The 9,384-nt window shown below is 53.4% G+C and overlaps 1 non-coding gene across 1 annotated transcript; it reads left to right on the top strand.

Annotated features, from left to right (window-relative positions):
- The first annotated feature begins 9,042 nt into the window (after positions 1-9,042).
- Positions 9,043-9,115, top strand: trnar-acg (transfer RNA arginine (anticodon ACG)). Its single transcript has one exon. It is a non-coding gene; the product is annotated as a tRNA-Arg (tRNA).
- Positions 9,116-9,384: the final 269 nt, after the last annotated feature.

Genomic DNA, 9,384 nt, shown 5'->3' with positions numbered 1-9,384 from the left:
CTGGTATCCTTTACACTCTTAAGCACTCTTTTAGCAGCCAGCTGCCTTCTTTCACCCTGCTTCACCGTTCTTACCGCTTACCTGATTTATCACTCACTCGCAACCTGTCACTGTTCAATGCGGCATCAGCTACCAGAAATCTTTTACTCTGCACTCCATTCAAACAAGCCGGCTTGACGCCACAATTTCATCTTTGCAGAAAATGGCACCTTTTCCTCTACTTCTCTCTCATCCTTACAGCACCGACAGGCGTCACAGCAATTTCATGACAGGCGTGCCTCTGCATCCAAAACATCAACGGTGTATGCCGCCATGATATCATTACCTCCCGCATGCTAAGCGAAGCCAACACTGAGCAAGTTGCCTCACATCCTTTTCTTCGCTCTGCTCCGCCAGCACCATTGCATGCCTGAAACGACAACCCAAACCACGAGAAGAAAGGAAATATCAGAAACTCTCACACCTCGAACATCTGTGACTGCACACAGTTTAGAGCTCTCTGACTGGTCTGGATTTGAAACTCCGGAAGTTGGAATTGATTCAACAGGTTGAAGAACGTTGTCCTTGGGCTGTTTTGGACAACGTGCTGCTACAGGAGCTGGTTTTGAGATCCTGGGTTGAATGTTGCGATTCCGATCCAGGTTTAAATTCATTTTGCACATTTACATTGAAACATACCATGAAGTGATTGGTTTCCATTAACATCCAAACGACCAATATCCCTGAAGATGCATATTCAGCTCAGTAAAATATTCCCTCTCCACCCAAACATAGTCATCAACTCTACAGTGAGCACCGTTTCTACGTTCAGTTTTGGGTATCCTTGCGATCGACCAGGATCGATCCTGATGTGGAAGAAATAGAACTCCTCCATTAACAAAAGCGATTGCCATTGGATATACTCCTTGTTGCAGATGGAAAAATTCATCTTCACCGGAACATATCGGTGTAATTCTACACTGCTAACATGGAGAACAATCTCACAACAGCCATAACTGTATTGCTTGGTGCAACGTCCGCTGGCGATATACGATAATTACAGCGAACTGCCAGCTCAATATAAAGAGGTGACTGCCTGCAGTCCACCATCACTGGAGGGCCTGCCCATGTCCATGTCCATCAGGGGCAGGAAAAAACACTGACGATACTGCAAACCTGCTTACCAAATGCTCCCTCCCGGGGAGAGCCATGTTTACTTTCGCTGGAATAGGCAATGCACATCTACCTCTTCGATTTCAGAGGTCGAACAGCACTCTCATGCGGAAAGATGAAGGTTGTATTCCAGGCCTGCGCTAGCACACAGATGAGCAGCAAGTAGCACTCAGCTGAGCTACACAAGTGGGATAAGATCTGACAGACTGCGATAAGATGGCTTTGCTTCTGGGGCTGGCCCGCGACTGTGCGCCGAAACTTCAGATTATGGCACCACCTGCTGGTGTGGATTGGGAACCGCTGAACTGAGAGTGAGAGCTCAGGACTGCCAACTCAGACAGATATACTTTATTGATTCCGAGGAAAATTGGGTTTCGTTATAGTCGCACCAACCAAGAATAGAGTAGAAATATAGCGAAATAAAACCAGAAATAGCTGAATGATAATAAGTAAATTATGCCAAGTGGAAATAAGTCCAGGACCAGACTATTGGCTCAGAGTGTCTGACACTCCGAGGGAGGAGTTGTAATGTTTGATGGCCACAGGCAGGAACGACATCCTATGATGCTCAGTGTTGCATCTCGGTGGAATGAGTCTCTGGTTGAATGTACTCCTGTGCTTAACCAGTACATTATAGAGTGGATGGGAGACATTGTCCAAGATGGCATGCAACTTGGTCAGCATCCTCTTTTCAGACACCACCGTCAGAGTGTCCAGTTCAACCCCCACAACATCACTGGTGACTAGTCGGGTGCCTCAGGGATCTGTACTGGGTCCAATGTTGTTTGTCATATACATTAATGATCTGGATGATGGGGTGGTGAATTGGATTAGTAAGTATGCAGATGATACTAAGGTAGGTGGCGTTGTGGATAATGAAGTAGGTTTTCAAAGTTTGCAGAGAGATTTAGGTCAGTTAGAAGAGTGGGCTGAGCGTTGGCGGATGGAGTTTAATGCTGATAAGTGTGAGGTGCTGCATTTTGGTAGGAATAATCCAAATAGGACATACATGGTAAATGGTAGGGCATTGAAGAATGCAGTAGAAAAGAGTGATCTAGAAATAATGGTCCATAGTTCCCTGAAGGTGGAATCTCATGTGGATAGGGTGGTGAAGAAAGCTTTTGGTATGTTGGCCTTTATAAATCAGAGCTTTGAGTATAGGAGTTGGGATGTAATGTTAAAATTGTACAAGGCATTGGTAAGGCAGAATTGGGAGTATTGTGTACAGTTCTGGTCACCGAATTATAGGAAAGATGTCAACAAAATAGAGAGAGTACGGAGAAGATTTTCTAGAATGTTACCTGGGTTTCAGCACCTACAATACAGGGAAAGATTGAACAAGTTAGGTCTTCATTCTTTGGAACGTAGAAGATTGAGGGGGGACTTGATAAAAGTATTTAAAATTAATGAGGGGGATAGACAGAGTTGACGTGGATAGGCTTTTTCCATTGAGAGTAGGGGAGATTCAAACAAGAGGACATGAGTTGAGAGTTAGGGGGCAAAAGTTTAAGGTAACATGAGGTGGAATTTCTTTACTCAGAGAGTGGTAGCTGTGTGGAATGAGCTTCCAGTAGAAGTGGTAGAGGCAGGTTCAGTATTGTCACTTCAAGCAAAATTGGATAGGTAAATGGACAGGAAAGGAATGGAGGGTTATGGGCTGTGGGCGGGTCTCTGGGATTAGGTGAGAATAAGTGTTCCGCATGGACTAGAAGGGCCGAGATGGTCTGTTTCCGTGCTGTAATTGTTATATGGTTATATGGTTATCACTGGCCTTGCGAATGAGTTTGTTGATTCTGTTGGTGTCTGCTACCGTCAGCCTGCAGAAAGTTATCTTGGTGCCTTTCCGGCAACCTGTATTGTTGTGCATTTGCTGTGAAAGCGCAGGCTCTATCTTCCCTTCTCTTGAAGACCAATCAAGTGTGCGTGTGGTGGTACTGCCAGAGCCTCCTGTAAATCTATACTGCTCTCATAGACTGCATTCGCTCTTTAGCAATAACTGCCTCCCTTGCGGCAGCGTTCTCTGGCAACACAGGAAAATTACAGCGAAGTGTCAGCTCAGCAGAAAAGGTGACTGGCTGAAGATCACCATCACTGGAGGATTGGTCTGTGTCCAAGACAATAAAGCACAGGAAAAAGCATTACGATCACTACCAATCTTGCAACCGTGCTTTTCCACGAGCTCCCTCCAGGAGTGAGCCATATTTACGTTATCTACAACACTGAAAAGCCCATCGAATTCACAGCACAAACAATAACTCTCATGCTGAAAGATGAAGACTGGAGTCCAGGTCTACGCGAGTACACAGATGAGCAATAAGTGTCACCCCAGGTGAGCTGCACAACTGGATTTAAAACTGCGGAATCTAGCGAAATACGACACGATGCCTTTGTTCCAGGGCTGAACTACAACTGCAGAACCGCGTGTGTGAACACACATCGCTCTGGAATGCAAGCTTCTGATAGGCTATCCTTGGGTGTTTTGTGATTTGATTGTTTTGAGCTCCATCTGGTCACTTGTCAGAGCACTATTGAACGTAGTCTCATGAAGCCGAGAAGCTCAGTGATAGGCATCTGTTAGTCTCGAGAGACCATGGATTTGCGCCTTGGAAAGTTTCCAGGGCGCAGGCCTGGGCAGGGATGTATGGGAGTCCAGAGTTGCCCATGCTGTAAGTCTCCCATTTACATCCCACCGATGTTGTCCAAGGGAAGGGCAAGGGCCGATACGGCTTGGCCCCGGTGTCGTCGCAGACTAATGTGTGATATAGTGCCTTGCTCAAGGCCAAAACAGGTTGCCTGAGCTGAGGCTCGAACTAGCTACCTTCAGATCACTAGACAACATGCTCAGTGATACGCGGTTGATTATCTGCGTAACAGAAAAGGAACTGATGGTTGGAACCCGATTTGAAGCAGCGGCTGAAGGACGACGCATTTCTGAGTACAGTCCTTCACGATACAAACTAAAGGATGTAGGGAAGCCGGCTGCAATCTACTGCACATCGGCGGCGGTTGCCATCAATATTTAGGGCAGCCAGTTAAGGATGTCTTTCTATTGCCTGCAGCACACTGCTATTTGAAGGTGTCCAGAGTTCCAGGTTGTGTGGGCCAGTGGCGCAATGGATAACGCGTCTGACTACGGATCAGAAGATTGTAGGTTCCAGTGGTGTAGCGGTGTGCTACAAACAGCGCTAAAATTACGACACGGAGTCGGTAACTGCAGTCGAAGGAAAAACTTTATTCGAAAACTTCAGCCTCACTTTTAAGCCTCTGTCAACCGGCCCCCCATGGCGAAGAGGCTCCAAAGCTCTGTGCTCGCAAACCCCCGTAGGCTATCTAATTGTGAGTCGGTTCGCATACGCTAGGAAATGAGCCGCCACATAACCCCCCCCCCAGAACCGGCGATACACCCCCCAATGTCCACAGCCTGGGCCAGAACCTGCTTGGGAGGTCGGCCTCTGCGCCGAGGCGCCGGAAACTCGGCCGGTTGCGCCAGGTCCACATGGGCCGGCTTGAGGCGGTCCACCGTGAAAACCTCCTCCTTCCCCCCAACGTCCAGCACGAACGTGGACCCGTTGTTCCGGAGCACCGTAAACGGCCCCTCGTATGGCCGCTGCAGCGGTGGCCGATGCCCGCCCCTTCGTACAAACACAAACTTACAGTTCCGTAGGTCTTTGGGTACGCAGGTCGGGTGCCGCCCATGCTGTGAAGTGGGTATGGGGGCCAGGTTACCGAGCTTCTCGCGAAGTCTGCCCAGGACTGCAGCGGGTTCTTCCTCTTGCCCCCTCGGGGCTGGTAGGAACTCCCCGGGGACGGCCAGGGGCGCGCTGTATACCAACTCGGCCGACGAGGCGTGCAGGTCGTCCTTGGGCGCTGTGCGGATGCCGAGAAGGACCCAGGGAAGCTCGTCCGCCCAGTTGGCTCCTCGCAGGCGGGCCATGAGGGCCGACTTCAGGTGACGGTGGAAACGCTCCACTAGCCCGTTCGACTGTGGGTGGTAGGCAGTGGTGTGGTGCAGCTGAGTCCCCAAAAGGCTGGCCATAGCTGACCACAGGCTGGAGGTGAACTGGGCGCCTCTGTCGGAGGTAATGTGGGCTGGTACACCAAAGCGGGATATCCAGGTGGCGATCAGGGCTCGGGCGCAAGATTCGGAGGTGGTGTCGGTGAGCGGGACCGCCTCTGGCCATCTTGTGAACCGGTCCACGATAGTCAGGAGGTAACGCGCTCCGCGCGACACTGGCAGGGGGCCCACGATATCCACATGAATGTGGTCGAAACGCCGGTGGGCGGGATGGAACTGCTGCGGTGGGGCTTTGGTGTGCCGCTGAACCTTGGCCGTCTGGCAGTGCATGCACGTCCTGGCCCATTCACTGACCTGTTTGCGGAGTCCGTGCCAAACGAACCTGCTGGAAACCATCCGGACAGTTGTCCGGATGGAGGGATGCGCCAAGTTATGAATGGAGTCGAAAACACGTCGCCGCCAGGCTGCGGGGACGACCGGACGGGGCTGGTTGGTGGCGACGTCACAGAGTAGGGTCCTCTCACCTGGGCCCACGGGGAGGTCCTGGAGCTGCAAACCAGAGACTGCAGTCCTGTAACTCGGAATCTCCTCATCTACCTGCTGTGCCTCTGCCAGTGCCTCAAAGTCTACCCCTTGGGAAAGGGCATGAACGGTAGGGCGAGAGAGCGCATCCGCCACGACATTGTCCTTACCCGAGACGTGCCGGACATCCGTTGTGTATTCAGAGATGTAGGACAGGTGGCGTTGCTGGCGGGATGACCAGGGGTCGGATGCTTTCGTAAACGCAAAGGTAAGCGGTTTGTGGTCCGTGAACGCGGTGAAGGGCCGACCTTCTAGGAAGTACCTGAAATGCCGGATTGCCAGGTAGAGCGCCAACAGTTCCCGGTCAAAAGCACTGTACTTGAGCTCGGGTGGCCGCAGGTGTTTGCTGAAAAACGCCAGGGGTTGCCAGCGACCTGCGATGAGCTGCTCCAGCACCCCACCGACTGCCGTGTTTGATGCGTCCACTGTGAGGGCGGTAGGGGTGTCCATTCTGGGATGTACTAGCATTGCGGCGTCAGCCAAAGCTTCCTTCGTTTGAACGAAAGCGGCGGCGGACTCCTCGTCCCAGGTAATGTCCTTGCTCGGATCCGACATCAGGGCGAACAGGGGGCGCATGATCCGGGCAGCTGAAGGGAGGAAGCGGCGGTAGAAATTGACCATACCTACGAATTCCTGAAGGCCTTTGACCGTGGTGGGTCGGGGGAAGTGGCGGACCGCATCTACCTTAGCGGGCAGAGGGGTTGCCCCGTCTTTAGTAATCCTGTGGCCCAGGAAGTCAATGGTATCAAGTCCGAACTGGCATTTGGCAGGGTTGATTGTAAGACCGTACTCACTCAGTCGGGCGCAGAGTTGACGGAGGTGGGACAGATGCTCCTGACGACTGCCGCTGGCTATGAGGATGTCATCCAAATAGATGAACGCGAAGTCCAGGTCCCGTCCCACCGCGTCCATTAACCGCTGGAACGTCTGTGCGGCATTCTTCAGGCCGAACGGCATGCGGAGGAACTCGAAGAGGCCAAACGGGGTGATGAGAGCCGTCTTGGGGACGTCGTCAGGATGCATCGGGATTTGATGGTACCCTCGGACAAGGTCGACCTTGGAGAAGATCCGGGCGCCGTGCAGGTTTGCCGCAAAGTCCTGAATGTGCGGCACAGGGTAGCGGTCCGGTGTGGTAGCCTCGTTCAGCCTGCGGTAGTCGCCGCACGGTCTCCAGCCCCCCGTCGCTTTGGGCACCATGTGCAGGGGGGAAGCCCAGGGGCTGTCGGACCGCCGGATGATCCCCAATTCCTCCATTCTCTGGAACTCCTCCTTCGCCAGTCGGAGCTTGTCCGGGGGAAGCCGCCGAGCACGGGCATGGAGGGGTGGTCCCTGTGTCGGGATGTGGTGCTGTACGCCGTGCCTGGGCATGGCTGCTGTGAACTGCGGTGCCAGAACCGATGGGAACTCCGCCAGGACCCTGGTGAAGTCGTTGTCGGACAGCGTGATGGAGCCGAGGTGAGGGGCTGGCAACTGGGCCGCGCCCAGGGAGAACGTCTGAAAGGTCTCGGCGTGTACCAGTCTCTTCCTGGGCAGGTCAACCAGCAGGCTGTGAGCTCGCAAAAAATCCGCACCCAGAAGCGGTTGGGCTACGGCGGCCAGTGTGAAGTCCCACGTGAACTGGCTGGGGCCGAACTGTAGCTGCACCTGACGGGTGCCATAGGTCCTTACTGTGCTGCCATTCACGGCCCTCAGGGGGGGCCCCGGTGCCCTGCTGCGAGTGTCGTAACTTGTCGGAGGTAAAACGCTGACCTCAGCCCCAGTATCGACCAAAAAGCGGCGTCCCGACCTGCTATCCCACACATACAGGAGGCTATCCCGATGGCCAGCCGCCGTAGCCATCAGCGGCGGCTGGCCCTGGCGTTTCCCGGGAACTTGCAGGGCGGGCGGCAACGGCGGGCTTCTGCGCCCCACCGCTGGTGGTAGAAGCACCAGTGGTCATTGGGCCGGGGGTTAGTGGGCTCTGCGGCCGGGCCTGGACTGGTTTGCTGCCGGGAGCGTGGCTGGGAGACCTGTGCGATGGACGCCCCGCTCACCTTTTTGGCGTTCCACAGCAAGTCCGCCCGGGCTGCCACCTTCCGGGGGTCACTGAAATCCGCGTCGGACAGCAGCAGGCGTATGTCCTCGGGCAGCTGCTCCAGGAATGCCTGCTCAAACATGAGGCCTGTGTGTCCCTCGGCCAGAGACAACATCTCGTTCATTAAAGCCGATGGAGGTCTGTCGCCCAAGCCATCCAGGTGCAGTAAACGGGCAGCCCGCTCACGCCGAGAGAGTCCGAAAATCCTGAGGAGCAGGGCTTTGAATTCCGTGTACTTGCCGTCTGCCGGGGGCGACTGTACAAACTCCGCGACCTGGGCAGCTGTGTCCTGGTCGAGGGAGCCCACCACGTAGTAGTAGCGGGTGTCTTCTGAGGTGATCCGGCGAACGTGGAATTGGGCTTCGGCTTGCTGGAACCATAGGTCCGGGCGCTGTGTCCAGAAACCCGGCAGTGTCAACGAAACCGCATGAACAGAGGCGGCGTCGGTCATTTCTGGTCCAAAAATCGTTTGGACCGTCGGGGTCACCAATTGTAGCGGTGTGCTACAAACAGCGCTAAAATTACGACACGGAGTCGGTAACTGCAGTCGAAGGAAAAACTTTATTCGAAAACTTCAGCCTCACTTTTAAGCCTCTGTCAACCGGCCCCCCATGGCGAAGAGGCTCCAAAGCTCTGTGCTCGCAAACCCCCGTAGGCTATCTAATTGTGAGTCGGTTCGCATACGCTAGGAAATGAGCCGCCACAAGACCATGGATTTGCGCCTTGGAAAGTTTCCAGGGCGCAGGCCTGGGCAGGGATGTATGGGAGTCCAGAGTTGCCCATGCTGTAAGTCTCCCATTTACATCCCACCGATGTTGTCCAAGGGAAGGGCAAGGGCCGATACGGCTTGGCCCCGGTGTCGTCGCAGACTAATGTGTGATATAGTGCCTTGCTCAAGGCCACAACAGGTTGCCTGAGCTGAGGCTCGAACTAGCTACCTTCAGATCACTAGACAACATGCTCAGTGATACGCGGTTGATTATCTGCGTAACAGAAGAGGAACTGATGGTTGGAACCCGATTTGAAGCAGCGGCTGAAGGACGACGCATTTCTGAGTACAGTCCTTCACGATACAAACTAAAGGATGTAGGGAAGCCGGCTGCAATCTACTGCACATCGGCGGCGGTTGCCATCAATATTTAGGGCAGCCAGTTAAGGATGTCTTTCTATTGCCTGCAGCACACTGCCATTTGAAGGTGTCCAGAGTTCCAGGTTGTGTGGGCCAGTGGCGCAATGGATAACGCGTCTGACTACGGATCAGAAGATTGTAGATTCGACTCCTACCTGGCTCGCTGGCATCCTTTGCCCTATTCTTATGCACTCCTGTAGCAGCCAACTGCCTTCTTTCACCCTGCTTCCCCATTCTTACCGCTTACCTGATTTATCACTCTCTCCCAACCTGAAGATCACCGTTCAATGCAGCACCATCTGGCAGCAGTCTTTTACTCCACATTCTTTCAAACAAGCCGGCTTGACACCACATTTTCATCTTTTCAGTAAATGGGACATTTTCCTCTACTTCTCTCTCATCCTTCCAGCACCGACAGGCGTCCACAGCAAT

This window comes from Hypanus sabinus, chromosome 1 (assembly GCF_030144855.1).
Source record: "Hypanus sabinus isolate sHypSab1 chromosome 1, sHypSab1.hap1, whole genome shotgun sequence".
Lineage (NCBI taxonomy): Eukaryota > Metazoa > Chordata > Chondrichthyes > Myliobatiformes > Dasyatidae > Hypanus > Hypanus sabinus.
This window is presented reverse-complemented; position numbering and strand designations above follow the sequence as displayed.